Source organism: Podarcis muralis, chromosome 16 (genome assembly GCF_964188315.1).
Source record: "Podarcis muralis chromosome 16, rPodMur119.hap1.1, whole genome shotgun sequence".
Classification (NCBI taxonomy): Eukaryota; Metazoa; Chordata; class Lepidosauria; order Squamata; family Lacertidae; genus Podarcis; species Podarcis muralis.
The window spans coordinates 42,880,621-42,896,941 of record NC_135670.1 but is presented as its reverse complement, the minus strand read 5'-3'; the positions used below and the strand labels follow the sequence as shown (position 1 = coordinate 42,896,941).

General features: G+C 48.9%; 1 long non-coding RNA gene across 1 annotated transcript; it reads right to left on the bottom strand.

Moving 5' to 3' along the window:
- Window positions 1–1,390: 1,390 nt before the first annotated feature.
- On the bottom strand, window positions 1,391–14,416 carry LOC144325765 (uncharacterized). Its single transcript, XR_013390953.1, has 2 exons — window positions 14,325–14,416; window positions 1,391–1,787 (listed from the first exon to the last, which is right to left on the bottom strand). It is a non-coding gene; the product is annotated as an uncharacterized LOC144325765 (long non-coding RNA).
- Between the last annotated feature and the right edge of the window lie 1,905 nt (window positions 14,417–16,321).

The window sequence follows — 16,321 nt, the reverse complement described above, 5'->3', positions numbered from 1 at the left end:
GGATTTCTGAAAAATAAGTCATGTCAGACTAACCTGATCTCGTTTTTTGACAGAATTACAAGCCTGGTAGATGAAGGGAACGCAGTGGATGTAGCCTACCTTGATGCCTTGACGCAAGGCATTCGACAAGGTGCCCCATGATATTCTTGTAGAGAAGCTGGTAAAATGCGGTCTTGACTATGCTACCACTCAGTAGATTTGTAACTGGCTGACTGACCGAACGAACCCAAAGGGCGCTCATCAATGGTTTCTCTTCATCCTGGAGAAGAGTGACTAGTGGGGTGCCACAGGGTTCTGTCTTGGGCCCGGTCTTATTCAATATCTTTATCAACGACTTGGATGATGGACTCAAGGGCATCCTGATCAAATTTGCAGATGACACCAAACTGGGAGGGGTGGCCAACACCCCAGAGGACAGGATCACACTTCAAAACGACCTTGACAGATTAGAGAACTGGGCCAAAACAAACAAGATGAACTTTAACAGGGAGAAATGTAAAGTATTGCACTTGGGCAAAAAAAATGAGAGGCACAAATACAAGATGGGGGACACCTGGCTTGAGAGCAGTACATGTGAAAAGGATCTAGGAGTCTTGGTTGACCACAAACTTGACATGAGCCAACAGTGTGACGCGGCAGCTAAAAAAGCCAATGCAATTCTGGGCTGCATCAATAGGAGTATAGCATCTAGATCAAGGGAAGTAATAGTGCCACTGTATTCTGCTCTGGTCAGACCTTACCTGGAGTACTGTGTCCAGTTCTGGGCACCACAGTTCAAGAAGGACACTGACAAACTGGAACGTGTCCAGAGGAGGGCAACCGAAATGGTCAAAGGCCTGGAAACAATGCCTTATGAGGAACGGCTAAGGGAGCTGGGCATGTTTAGCCTGGAGAAGAGGAGGTTAAGGGGTGATATGATAGCCATGTTCAAATATATAAAAGGATGTCATATAGAGGAGGGAGAAAGGTTGTTTTCTGCTGCTCCAGAGAAGCAGACACGGAGCAATGGATTCAAACTACAAGAAAGAAGATTCCACCTAAACATTAGGAAGAACTTCCTGACAGTAAGAGCTGTTCGACAGTGGAATTTGCTGCCAAGGAGTGTGGTGGAGTCTCCTTCTTTGGAGGTCTTTAAGCAGAGGCTTGACAACCATATGTCAGGAGTGCTCTGATGGTGTTTCCTGCTTGGCAGGGGGTTGGACTCGATGGCCCTTGTGGTCTCTTCCAACTCTATGATTCTATGATTTGTAAATCACATTTGCACCCCCAACCCCCCACTCCGGTTTTAGCCTTATTCACTTATTTGGTCTTCTGTTCTTGCTCAAATACTATGTGGTATCTGGCCACCCTACTACAAAGTAGTACTACAAAATCACACATTACAAAGATCACTAATTTTCTATACTGTGTATAGAGATTTATTTATTTGGAACATTTGTGCCTCGCTGTTCAGCCAACAAGGCCACCAGACAACTTAAATGCAATCAAAGCAAGATGGTCCCTACCCACAGGCAAAGGGGGCAGGGAGGGAAGAGGAATATCAAATCTCAGTCACAAATCACTAAACAGTTGTTCCTATGTTGACCAGCTGGCACAGTTCAGGAGCTGGACCTCCAGCAAAGCTCTCCCACTGATGGCTGCCCCAGATAACAGTTGTGGGGAGAGGAGGCCCGAGGGAGCTGTCCTGTCACTGCAGAGCCAGTGGAGGGAGCTCTGCTTCACAGCTCTCACGGAAGTACTGTAGTTTGGATACTACGGGCTCCTCTGCAAAGCTGAAAGCAATTGCTCTGTGAAATAAATAAAAAATTCAGTGTGTAGAAATCTTTTCACTATGTGTCTGTTTTGTATTTAAAGCTTCACAGCCACCAAGTGCTAATCAGCTTGAAGCATGCTACAAGTCTTTCATAACATTATTGATATAAGTAAAGAAACATCTCATGTGGGAAAAATAGACACAATGTTTCCTTAAGAATTAAAAATTCCAGCACTCTCCATATGCAGCAGAATGAGGTGGCCAAATGGACCATACTACCTCAAGCTACAGGTGAGGAATAACACTTCTATGCGTAAAAACCAAAGCCTAGCACATCATAGAGAAGGTACTTGTCAATTAAAAAAGCTAGCCTTTCCCCTGCTTTGCTGGCTTTCTAGTTGCAGGGAACTTTTAGTGTGTGAAAGCAATTTTCCATTGCTGCTCTTGCAGTTTATTTGACAGTTTCAGATGGCTTTGTGTTGTTGTAAACAAAATCTGCCCTTATTCCTTTATGTATTGGAGAACCTTGTAGGTTCTCCATCGGTAGGAGAAAATAACAGAGGCCAACCAGAGAATATTGAGAAGCAAAGCAGCTAGTAAGCCTGATCTTTATTAAACTGTTGCAACAGGGTGCTCCACCCACACGCAGGAGAGAGGAGGAGGACCGCAAACAATGTGTGCTTGCCATTTTGAAATTCCCTGCCCTGGAGCTCAAGACCACCCCCACAAACATCATACCTACATCACAGAAAAGGAAAATTTCTACAATAGAAATTTGAATGTTGTTTTTCCTGTCTGCCAGGTTATCTGATAATGCCTTATCTGATTGCCTTTCCTGGTAGTCTGGCCATTCCTTTGAGATGGTAATTACCCAATTCCTGAGACAATGGGAAGCAAAGACAGACCACTGAATACATAACAGTGAAAATACATTATTCCTTTCCACTTGGGATAATCTTGCCATAAATGCCCAAAACTAGCCTGACTAAGGAGTGGTGGAGAGGTATACTTCTGAATATTCAATAATTCTATAACATTTGCAGTATCAGATTGAGGTCTGCTGCTTCACATCAACAACCTGAAAGGATTTACTCCATGACTTTATACTTTCCTTAATGGTAAATATTAAGTAGGGTAGACAAATTGCAACATTGAGCTATTGTAGTTCCCATGCCAATATTGTAGTTCCCCATTTCAAATTCCTTCTTGCTCCCTGTCAGTGGAGGCTCGTCCTTAAGGGGGACTGGGGCACTGCTCCACCAAGCTCAATTGTTTCTTGGCTGTCCTCCAACAGCCTGCTTCTTTCTTACATCCTCTCTAGGGTTGGCATGAGCAGTGAGCTCCTTCCTCCTCAGTCTCAGGGCTGCCTTTGCAGAACTCAACGAGGGGGGAGGGGCATGCCCCACATGCCCCTGTCCAGGGGAGGAGAGGGGCAGGGAAGCTGCTGCTCAGGCTCCTTGAGTGCGCCAGGTCAGACACGACCCGGAGGCGGAGCTGCTGCTGTGACTGGGAGCGAGGTGCACTGCAGCCACCCACCCTCCTGCTCTCTTCCCTGGGTCAGGCCTAACCTAAGGACAGAGCTGTGGCCAGCAGAAGCACTGCAGCTTAGGTCAGCTCCTTCTCACGTGGAGCCAGGCACCAATGAGGGAGCCTGCTGTGGGGGCACCTGTTTGTGCCCCTGACACAAATTTGTGCCCCCACGGCCCACACATGCTACACTTCTGGGTGGGGACAAAACCAGAGTTACTGTAGTTGGCTTCATCCATGGGCGTAGCCAGGATTTTTGTTAGTGGAGGCAGGCCTTTTGTTAGGGGGTCAGAACCTCAGTTAGCTATGTATTTTTATTTAGTTGGCCCCCCTTGGCCACATCCATGGCTCCATCTATCATAACATTTTGGAAATGCCCTGACCCACCCACCCCAACACTGATGTTGATTTTCTGAGATATCAGGCGCTCAAGCACAAGTCAAACATAAAGAATCGCTGCTGTTTCTTTTTGTGTAGCCTGTTTAGACTGGAAATTTGCCTCAGTTTTTTATTCTTTAAGGAAGGTTCTGTAAAGTGCAGGATAATGTAGTAGCTCACAGCATGGCAGGATGATCCCAAGAAGCTCAGTTAGTTGGGGACATGGGCATAGCCAGGGGGTGAAGTGGCCACCCCTAAATCAAGTAAATAAATAAAAATACAGAGAGTCTGATATTCCAGATGCAATCACACTTCTTCCTTAGAGCAGCCTCCTATTCATTTATTTCTTGTTGAAAGATAAAGAAGTGTTTTTCAGAAACTAGCAACAACCTTATATATCAAGAAGACACATGTAGTTCATAGTAACTGTCTTTCAGGGCAGTTTGTCTAGGAACAAAAGCAAGTGTTGCTATGAACACTGACTAGTCACTAGAATAATAAGATGAAAGCTGGAGGTGGGGTTCGGGGTGGGGTTAGTCTTTCTTTAAACAAACATGTAAGTACTGTATGGATGCCAAGCAGAAGAAGAAGACAAGCGTTTCTGTGGGGGAGGGAGTTTATTGACTGCTCAGATATAAGACTCACAACATCATTTTATAACCAAAGAAAGTGCCTTTATGTGACCATTAAATCAAATCAACTGGAATTACCGGTATATTCACAGAAAGCCTTTAGCAGAATCATTTCCTGTCCTCGGAATCCAACTGGAAGTGTTGGGCGAGCCGACTGCATAATCAAAAAGGCCAGTAAGTTACTGCGAGACAAACAGAGGAAGCTGTGTTCCTTTTCAAATCTGTCTGTCAACAGTCACACACACCAAGCAAAAGCCACCCATAACAGACGTTTTCCTTGATAAATGGGAGAACTGTCTGATAATCAACAACCATATAATTTTATCCAGTAGTATTAGTTTGATCTGACGGAAACTGCACATTTCCCGAGCAGCACTGAAAGAATGCTTCATTTAACTACAAACCCCCAAATCTGGGATCCCATCAAAACTAATGTTTGGTAAAAGTTTTGCAGCAAACCCCCCACATTTTGTAACACCCCATAAACAGAGTAATTGATACATCAAACCGGGGTTCATAATTAATATCAAAAACCCATCATTGTCCGGTTCACTCCAAACTGGTGCCAAAGTCTGGCAAAAGTCTTGTAGCATTTTGCCAGACATTGTAGAATTTTTTTAGCATTTTGCCCGACAAACCAAGTAAGTGACAGGGGTCATAAGGTCACCCCAAAACCCAACATCGCCTGATTCACTCCAAATCAAGGCCAAAGTCTGGCAAAATGTTTGCAGTAAAAACCGCATGTTTTGCAGTGCCCCCCAAACGGAGTGGTTCCTAGCACATCAGGAGGAAGAGTCAAGACAACCAAAAGTGGATAAATAGGTTGTATTTATTAAATATAACAACTTGAGGATCGGCAAAACTAGTCAGATTCGACCAATGTAACCAAATCAAATTGTCTGGGCAGGTGTGCTTGTTCACCTCTACCCACAAACACACAAGTGCTCAAACAGAGCTCTTTGCAGATCCTTAAGAACCCAACCCAAATCAGAAAGATGTCACAACCCAAATCAGAAAGATGCATACCACCAGGTCTATACAACTGTTGGGCACAGAACATAATTCTGCCATGAGGGATATAAGCACCCACATTCTCAAACACAAACATCGTTGTAGAATGATTAGCTTTGTGTCTTGCCCATCCACCTTCTTAGGAAGGCTGCCCCCACTCCATAAGCACCTCTACAACATTCCAAACCAAACTATGATAAGCTCAGGGATGAGGAAGCACAGCTGATGGAGATATTTAGTGATCTCAACTGAATTTACCTCACCAGATTGTTATCCCCAAGATGGATGACCAGAATGTCAGGATTAGGGTTAGGGCTAGGGCAGGGGATAGGTGGACGTTCAGGGTTAGGGTTAGTGCCTGGGGGTTTTTTTCATGCTTTTTAAGCTTCTAATGATATTGCTTCATGTCAGGGGCTCAGGAGCAGAGGCACAGGGGAGAGAGGAAATGGAGAGCGAAGGGGAAGAATCTGAGGGCAGTGGAGGGGAGAATGACAGTGACCCGAGAGATTCCATGAGCCTCTCCAGCGAATCAGAAGATTCCAAGAAGGGAGCGCCTATGGTCAGGGCAAGGGGGGTCCCAGGGGAGACGCAACAGAAGCAAGGGGCCAGCGGAGACTCCCAAAGCAGCAGTGGGAGATCAGGACCAGCTTCCCCACCAGAGCGCAGTGGGGGGGGGGGGGAGAGTGCCATGTGTCAGGGCCAGCATCTCCTCCAGCAGAGAGAGAAGATGAGTCAGGGCTGACCACGCCTCTATCGGAGAGCGGGGGAACGGAGGGGACGTCAGGTCCAGCTAGCCTCCCCGAAGGGGGAAGCAGTGACAGGAGCAGTGTAACGGTCAGGAGGAAGGCGGCGGGCTGGGCGCGTGCGCCCAGTTCGAATGTACAGGCGCGCGGGACAGCAGAAAACCCGGATTGGGAACCAGGTCCTAAAGCCCGCCGGAGGCAGGGGGAAGACTCAGGGGACTCAGCGTCAGAAGAGTCTAGGAAGGGCAAGACCCCAGCGGACAGGCGGAACCAGAGGAGGAAAGAGCAAAGGAAGAGGTGGAGCAAGGCTAGAGTCTTAAACTGGTGTCTGGGGGGAGGAGATTCAGACGAAGCTTCGGCGGTCTAGAGTTTGAGACGTAGAGCTGCGCGCCGCGGCTGTGAAAGTGAAATTGAGCTTCAATAAAGACTGTTTTATATAACAACGAACTGGCTTGGTCCTTTGTGAGCTGGGACCTCGGGCAGCTCTGACAGTAAGCTCCGTTTCACATAATTGAACCCTCGCAGCGCGAGTTGGCGCAGCGAGGGGCAAAACTTGGTGTTTTGCGAGCTCACGAAGATAGGCAAAGATGACTACAGAGGAGAAGGTGAAAGAGCTGCAAGAAGCAGTCACGACGCTTTACGCAGAAGTAGCAGCATCCAGAAAGAGAGAGGAAGAAGCAGTAGCGCTCTGCCAGGATCTGCAGACCAGGTGGGAAAGTGTGGGCAAAGAGGGGCTGCCGGGACGCAAGCCGGAGGGAGTTGGCCTCGGGAAGAGGGGGGGCAGCATCGTAGCCCACTTCGACGGGAACCTACAGCAGTATCCTAACTTCAGAGCAGACATAGTTTTCGCGCTCAATTTGCTTCGGAGAGACTTTAGAGATGAGGAGGAGAAAGTAGGCTTCATAATAACTCATCTGCATGGGGAAGCTAAATCGTGGCTGCACAACTTATGGCGCGAAAATGATCCCGCCCTCCAAGATTCAAAGGCATTTATCAAGGCTATGGACGATTGTTTTAAATCAACGGTAGATGTGGATGTGGCCAGGAGGGAAATGCATGGACTGAAGCAGGGCAAAGCCACTGTGAGACAATATCACTCCCGCTTTTTTGCGTTAGTAAATGTGCTGGGCTGGGAAAAGGACTCCGCTGCCGTCAGGGATCTGTTCTGGGAGGGACTAAATGGGTCCGTGAAAGATGAGCTGGCGAGGGGGGAGAGACCTAACAGCACCACAGAAGTCGTCCAGAGAGCGCTGGCGATAGGCGTGCGCCTGGAAGAACGCCCTTGGAGCAGGAATGAGGGAGGTATGGCGCGCACACCAGCCAGAACAACTCCCTTCCTACCCAGAGAGACAGGGTGCGCGCAATCCACGCCTCCCCTGGGGCGGGGAGAGGAGCCGATGGAGATAGGTGGTGCTAGGGATCAGACAGCGACCAGAGCCCAAACACCAGGAGCAGTCAAGGTGAAGGCTCCTAGAGGGAACAGGAAGTGCTATATCTGCGACAGTGCACAACACATGGCCAAAGAGTGTCCCCAGAGGATCCAGAGGCACACTGCAGCCTCAGCAACAGTAAGAGGAGCAGTTCAGCAGGGGGAACAGCTACAGGGAAATGACGAAGCCTGGTTGGAGGCAGAGGCACTGGGGCCCAGCCAGGCGAGTCAGTGAAGCAGTCCCCAGAGATTTTACAGCCCACAGACCCCCTCCCACCCAAACCAGTGGTACAACTCACCGCATCGCTCCAGCTGCCCAATGGACTCACCCTGGAAGTCCCTATTACCATTGACTCTGGCAGTAACGCAGACTTTGTAGGAGTGAACTTCATCAAGCAACATCGCATAGCGCTCCTACCAGCCACGATGCCCCTAAACGTAGTCACGGTCGATGGCAGAAAGCTACTGGGAGGACAGGTGGTACAGCAAACACCCCCTATGGTAATGCAAATTGGAAATCACCGCAAAGTCATCAGCTTCAACGTCACCCACCTGTCGGACACGCCCATAGTGTTGGGCATGAGTTGGCTGGATAGGCACAGCCCGGCTTTAGCATGGTACCAGCGTCAATTGACCTTCTGCTCCTCCTACTGCGCGGAACACTGCATCCGGACCAGCCAGGAAGAGGAAGGGCAAGAGGATGAACCACAGCTACACCTAGGCATGGTGCAAGCGGTACTGAACAAGTACAAGGCGTTTTTGGAGGTCTTCTGCGAGAAGGAAGCGGACAAGCTGCCTCCCCACAGGCCCTACGACTGCAAGATTGGCCTCCTGCCGGGGGCGACGCTGCCGACTGGAAAACTGTATTCCATGTCTGAAGACGAACTGCAAGAACTGAGGGAGTTCATAGATCACAACTTGAAGCGGGGATTCATCCAAGAATCCAAAGCAGTGGGGGGGCAGTCCCGTGTTCTTCGTGAAGAAGAAAGACACGCCCCAACGGAGGCTGGTAGTTGATTATAGAATCATCAATTCCAGGACAAAGCCCACAGCATTCCCCATGCCCAAGATTGACGACCTGCTCGTGACGGTGAGGGAGGGACGAATCTTCACCAAGTTGGATCTACGAGGGGCGTACAACCTTATATGCATGCGGGAGGGCGATGAGTGGAAGACGGCCATGTTTACGCCTTTAGGCACCTATGAATATCGAGTTATGCCGTTTGGTCTCCAAAATGGCTCCCATTGTTTCCAAGCTTTTATGCACCACGTGTTAGCGGGACTCCTCTACAAAAAGTGCGTCTGCTTCCTAGACGACATCCTGATCTTCTCGGAATCACAAGAGGCTCACGAGGGAGACGTCAAGGAGGTCCTGCAGAGACTACGGGAGCACAGACTTTACGCCAAACTGGAAAAGTGCCAGTTCGACATGACGGAGGTGGATTTCCTGGGCTACAAGCTGTCCGACAAGGGACTCGCCATGGACAGCACCAAGGTCCGCTCGGTGTTGGACTGGAAGAGCCCGCACAATCGGAAGGAGGTCCAGAAGTTCGTCGGATTCGCCAACTTTTATTGCAAATTCATCAAGGGGTTCGCGATGGAGACGGCGGCCATCACGGACACCCTCAGCTCCAAAAAGAAGAAGTTCACCTGGACGGACCAGGCGGAGCAGTCCTTTCGGAGGCTCAAGCGTCTCTTCGCGTCCGAAGAACAGCTGCTACACATAAACCCCAGCAAACCAATGAGGGTTGAAACGGACGCCTCGGACAGAGCGGTGGGGCGGTCCTGTTGCAGCAAGACCCGCAAGGGGATTGGAGGCCATGCACATTCTACTCCAGGAAACTCAGCAAGTCGGAACAGAACTACACCATCTGGGACCGAGAGTTGCTGGCCATTCATGCAGCCTTCAAGGCGTGGCGGCACTTCCTCATTGGAGCCAGACACACAGTGCAGGTCCGCACGGACCATAAGAACCTGGAGTACTGGCGCACGGCACGGTTCCTGAACCAGAGACACATCCGCTGGGCGGAGTTCTTTGCGGATTTCGACTTCCGAATAGAATACATCCCGGGAGACAACAACATCATGGCGGATGCACTATCCAGGAAGCCGCAGTATCTCGAGGAAGCGGCACTGGTGGCGGCCAAACACATTTTCGCACCGAAAGCGTGGGCGTGCGCTTCAGCCACCGTGGACCTGGACGCGGTGCGTCACGCGCTGCAGACGGATTCGTTCGCTCAATCCAAGATGGAGGAGGTGCAAAGAGGCACAGTGAAGGACGGAGAGTTCCAGATACGCGACGGACTGCTCATCCGCAAAGGGGCTCTCTATGTGCCAGGAGACGACCTCCGCGCGAAAGTCCTGCAGCAGTTACACGACGCGCCCAGCGCTGGGCACTTCGGCAAGGACAAGACAGCGGAATTAGTAGCCAGAGACTTTTGGTGGCCCAAGATGAGGGGAGAAGTCGCGGATTACGTCGCTCGGTGCGACACATGCCAAAGGGCCAAACCAGTACACAGGGCGCCGGCGGGACTGCTGGAACCGCTACAGACGCCGCTCGAACCGTGGGAGAAAGTGGCCCTGGACTTTGTCACAGATCTGCCCAGCTCGCGAGGCAAGACAGCGGTACTCGTGGTCGTAGACCTGTTCACCAAGATGGCGCACTTCATTCCTTGCGTGAAGGTGGCCACAGCGGAACAGACCGCCAAGCTGTTCATCCTGTCTGACCGCGGTCGCCAATTCATCTCGAGCTTCTGGCAGAAGCTGCTGGGCATCCTGAACGTCAAGATCAACTTAGCGTCGGCACGACACCCGCAGACCAACGGACAAGTGGAGAGGGTCAACGCCATCATGCAGCAGTATCTGCGATGCTACGCGAACCAACAGCGCTCGACCTGGGTGGACTACCTACCGCTGGCCGAGTTTGCCTACAACAACACGAAGCACGGGTCTACAGGGGTGACACCGTTCTTCGCCAACAATGGGCGGCATCCCAGAACCTTCCCGGGTTAGAGACGACGGGGGAGGGGGAGCCACGGGGAGCAGAACACTTGGCAGCAGAGTTGTAGGAGGTCCACGAGCAACTCCGAAGGCACTTGGAACTAGCAAAACACGCCTACAAAATGCAGGCAGACAGGCACAGGAGAGTCGGGGAAGACATCCTGGTGGGGGACTGGGTCTGGTTAGCAGCCCAGGCAGTGCCGGCCAGAACGTTAGCTAAGAAGAAGCTCAGACACAAGCAGCTAGGGCCTTACCAAGTTGAGGCACAAATCAATCCAGTGGCCTACCGGTTAACGCTCCCGGAGGGCTCCAGAATGCACCCGGTCTTTCATAGGTCAGTGCTCACACCCTACAAGGAACCCCACAGGTTTCAGGCGCGAAGGGACGCACCAGACCTACTCAGCAAATCGCCAACAGGGGAGGGGTCACCGAGGGCGGCGCCACTCAACGAGGTCACGGAGATTTTAGACTTGAGATGGGGGAAAGAGGGAGTTGAATATCTCCTCGCCAGGGAAGGTGCCCCGGCCAGCGCCAACAGGTGGGTACCGTACTATGCCGTGGAGGAGCACTACCTCAAAGACGAGTTCCATGCACTCTTCCCACACAGACCTATGCCAGCAGATTTTTTCGATGACTGGCTTTTCACACCCACACTCTCAGCCAGCACGTTCCAGGGGTTCTCATCAGCTGAGGAAACGGCGCCAGACACAAGCTCCCCAGAGGGGTCACTCTCGGGGTTTGGCACAGACCGCTCTTATTGGTGGGACAATCAACCGGAGGTGGGGTGGAGCAGGGAACTGCTGAGGGGACCCTTACACGCAGCATCACCCGAGGAGACAGGGGGAGGGAAGGACATGGACGTCTTGGGGGAAGACCCTGGGTTCGAGCACAACTGCAGAGAGATGGAAGCAGAGGAGATCGATGTCGACGAGACCACTACGGGCTGGCCGGATCCAGCTGGCCGGCTGCATACCAGGGGGAAATAACGGTATCCCGCACTCACCCCCACAGCACTGGAGCACCCGGAACCCACACCCGAAGAGGGGGAGGGGGGCTTCGAGGGGGTGATGGATGTCAGGGGCTCAGGAGCAGAGGCACAGGGGAGAGAGGAAATGGAGAGCGAAGGGGAAGAATCTGAGGGCAGTGGAGGGGAGAATGACAGTGACCCGAGAGATTCCATTAGCCTCTCCAGCGAATCAGAAGATTCCCAGAAGGGAGCGCCTATGGTCAGGGCAAGGGGGGTCCCAGGGGAGACGCAACAGAAGCAAGGGGCCAGCGGAGACTCCCAAAGCAGCAGTGGGAGATCAGGACCAGCTTCCCCACCAGAGCGCAGTGGGGGGGGGGAAGAGTCCCATGTGTCAGGGCCAGCGTCTCCTCCAGCAGAGAGAGAAGATGAGTCAGGGCTGACCACGCCTCTATCGGAGAGCGGGGGAATGGAGTGGACATCAGGTCCAGCTAACCTCCCCGAAGGGGGAAGCAGTGACAGGAGCAGTGTAACGGTCAGGAGGAAGGTGGCGGGCTGGGCGCGCGCGCCAAGTTCGAATGTACAGGCGCACAGGACAGCAGAAAACCCGGATTGGGAACCAGGTCCTAAAGCCCGCCGGAAGCAGGGGGAAGACTCAGGGGACTCAGCGTCAGAAGAGTCTAGGAAGGGCAAGACCCCAGCGGACAGGCGGAACCAAAGGAGGAAAGAGCAAAGGAAGAGGTGGAGCAAGGCTAGAGTCTTAAACTGGTGTCTGGGGGGAGGAGATTCAGACGGAGCTTCGGAGGTCTAGAGTTTGAGACGTAGAGCTGCGCGCCGCGGCTGTGAAAGTGAAATTGAACTTCAATAAAGACTGTTTTATATAACAATGAACTGGCGTTGGTCCTTTGTGAGCTGGGACCTCGGGCAGCTCTGACACTTCATTTTTATGAGACTGGATAATTCCCAAAAGTAAGCAAACTACCTGAAACGTAGCAAAACTAAGAGAAATGTGAAAACCAAAAGTGAGATACCAGAAACCCAACAAGGAAGGAATTCATGAAAAAGGAAAATTGCCAGACAGAGACTTCAATCAAATCATTACCAAATTCACCAGAATCCCAAAACCAATTGAAAAGAAGCAGAAATGTGAGAAGCAGAAGAAATACCACCAGAAACCCCCAACAAGAGGGAAAAAGTAAATTGTGCAGAAACCCCAAAGCCAGTTAAACCTTAGTTTTGCATGGTGCCTGGGGTGATTTCGCTTTTCCCTGAGATGTTTACTGCGTGGGTTTCTTGTGGTTCTATTCAATTGGTTTTCTCATCTTTTGTGGATGTGGTTTGTTTCTGTTGTTTCTTGTTTGTTTTGGGGATTATGTTGAATTTTTTCTGTGGTTTTCGTTTCATAGATTCTTTTATATAAATTACAATTGTGAAATATACTCAGAGTCTTGTATGTATTTCATGCTCTTTATTGCCCCCCCCCTCATGCTTTTATATACATTATTTACACAATGAGTACCGTCTGACTGGCTAACTCTGCTTCCCTCTTGGAGCCTGATTGGCCTGCAGGAAAAGACCAATCAGTTGTTGCATTCTAGGACCCAAGGTTAGTACATAACAGATTGGGTGCTGGATTGATGGTGAGTTTGCTTCCTTTCTAGGTTTTTTGGGTTTTGCACCTTTGAGAATATTAATTTGTATGAGATCTGATAATCCCAAGAATAAAAGGAAAACCACCAGAAATGAAGCAAAACCACCAGAAATGACCATTCCAACAATGAAGTCAACCACTAAAAACACAAAAACCTACTGAAAAGAAGCAGAAGAACCATGTAAAAGCAACATCAATGGAAACTGGCAAAGAAGCCAACTAATCCCAAACAAAGCAGATTCACCAGAAACCCCCAAAGCATTCAAAAGTATTACCACCTGTCAGGGGTTCAGGGGCGGCCCTGACACCACCAGAATGCAAAAACAAGAAAACTTCTCAAAAGAAGCAATAAAGCAAAAGTCCAAAAAACAAGCTAAACCAATGGAAAAGAAATGAAGCCAGCTGCAAACAAAGCACATTCACCAGAAACCCAAGACTAAGTGAAAACTAGTATGCTATGTTGGTTAATTTCTGTTGCTTGAAGTGCTTTTGGACTCCCATAAATTGCATTTTGCTTTTTAAAAACTGGTTTCCAGTTTCTTTGTAATTGGTGGCTTTACTGCTTCTTTTTTGTTTTCTGCTGGTTTGTTTAATTTGGGGTGGTTTTGCTTTTTTTTGCATTTAATTGTTTTGCTTCTTTTACTTTGAATGGTTCTGCGGTTTTGGGTGAGATTGTTTCTTTTCCATTGATTTGGCTTGGTTTTCATGTCTCCTGGTTTTGCCTCATTTTGGGAATATTTCTTGGTTTTTGTGCTTCTGGTGGTATTTCTTCAATTTTATGACATAACCAAGCCAAAACACCAGAAACACAGAAACAAATCATAAAGAAGCAGAGGGTTACAGTGAGAGTTGGGTTTGAGTTGGAATAGGATTAGGAGTTAGAGTTGGGGTTGCGTTACGGTAAGAGAAGAACAGCAGAAGGAGAAATTTAATTTTATTACTTAGGGTTAGGGTTAAATTAGCAATATAATTTTATTATTTATACTCCACCCAAGTCACTAGTGGCCACTTTCAATAAAAGGTAAAAACATGAGCGCACTCTAAGTGAATGCTCATGAATGTAGAAACTCTTACTTCCCATAGAATTCCCAAAGAAGACCTGGGAATTGTAGCTCTGAGCTTCTTTGCAGAGGGTTGGACTAGATGACCCTTGGGTTCCCCTTCCATCTCTACTAGGATGCTCCCTGTCTCACTCTCACTCACACACTCCTCCTCTCCTTTTCATGGCAGTTTCACCTTTTTCTGCACTCCTTGTTCGGAAGGGCGGAGGAGGCTGTGCTGCCGCCATGTTGGGCGAGGGCAGGGGTACCGGAAGGAGGTGCCACCGGAGGAGAGGCAAGAGGACAGGAAGGGGAGAGGAAAGGGCGGAAGAGGCTGTGCTGCCGCCATGTTTGGCGAGGGTAGGATTACCGGAAGGAGGTGCCACTGGAGGAGAGGCAAGAGGACAGGAAGGGGAGAGTAAAGGGCGGAAGAGGCTGTGCTGCCGCCATGTTTGGCGAGGGTAGGATTACCGGAAGGAGGTGCCAGCGGAGGAGAGGCATGAGCACAGTAAGGGGAGGGGAAAGAGCGGAAGAGGCGCTGCGACGTTGCTCTCTCGACCCCGCTCTCCCCAGGGTGCAGCCCTGCCCCCCGCCCCGCCCTCACCTGCCTTTCTCCCCCAGTGGCCTTCCTCTCGTGCACCTTGGCGGAGGGATGGTGCGGGTGGGCCACGGAAGTTTATATACAAGAATATACATACCTAGATATAGGTGTCCGTTTGTAAATATATAAAAATAAAATGGATATATGTATATGTGTGTGTATATATATAATAAATATATAAAAATAAAATGGATATATGTATATGTGTGTATATATATGCAGTGCTTCTTTTCTAAAAAAATGATTGGGTCTACTCTCATTTTGACTCAAGAAAATAACCATTTTATAGTTCAAACCGGGAAAAATAAATATAGTAAATGGACAAAAGTACATTCACAAAATGTTTTATGCATTCCTCTGCGTCCCCCCCCCCCCCGAAAAAAGCACTGTATATGTTCCGTCAAGGGCAGGGTTATTTCTGGATCTGGAGCCAATAAGCACGCCAGTGGATGAAGAATAAGCAATGCTTTATTTGCATAAGGTTAACAGATAGCAGCAGGCATACAAAACACAAATTATAGCATTCCAGAGAGGAGTCGCACACAATCTCCCCTTCAGCTGCCCGGAGCTCCAGGTAGAGCAGCGAGAGAGATGGCGTTTTGGGTTCCATCTGCATAAAAAGAAGATGATAAAGCTCTGAGTGGGCTTATATCAAATTGGTGTTTTAGTGGTTAGAATGCACATTCACCAAAAATCGCAGTTAAATGTTTGTTATAAGCCCAAATCAATTATAGGTGTTTTGGTTCCATCTCAATCGAAAGAGCACGAATAAGCTTTAATTGTTCTATCCGTGTTCATTCACAAACAAATAGCAAAGCAAAGTGTAATGTCTAAACTAGGCAAAAGAGGATGTTTTGGGTTCCAACTACATAGAAAGAAGAATCTTGGCTTTCGCCAAGATTCAAATTGTGTTCTTTAGTGTTAATGCAACATTAACCCAGAAATTGCAAAGTGTATGTAATGAGACCAAAAAAACAAAACACCGTCTTTTCGCTTCCATATGTGTAGAAAGAAGACAAATAAGCTTTGATTGAACTTATTTGAATATGCATGGTGCTTCTTGGGTGTGCACCAGAATCACCCCTAACCAAATCAAAATGGTGTTTTCAGTTCCATCTGCATAAGAAGAAGATGATAAAGCTGTGATGGGGTTTATTTCCCGTTGCTGTTTTTGGGGTTAGAATGCATTCACCCAAAAATCGCAGTTAAATGTTTGTTATCAGCCCAAATCAAGCATAGCTGCTTTGGTTCCATCTCAATCGAAAGAGGACGAATAAACGTGGATTGTTTCATTCGGTGTTCACTCACCCACAAGTAGCAGAGCAAAGTGTAATAAGTCTAAACTAGGCAAAAGAGGATGTTTTGGGATTCATTTACTTAGAAAGAAGAATCTTGGATTTCACTTATTTCAAGTTGTGTTCTTTGGTGAAAATGCAACGTTAGCCCAGAAATTGCAAAGTGTATGTAATGAGACGAAAATAACAAAACCGTCCTTTCGCTTCCATATGTGAAGAAAGAAGAAAAATAAGCTTTGATTGAGCTTATTTCCATTCGAAAGATGTTTTTTGGGTGTGCACTAGAATCACCTCCAA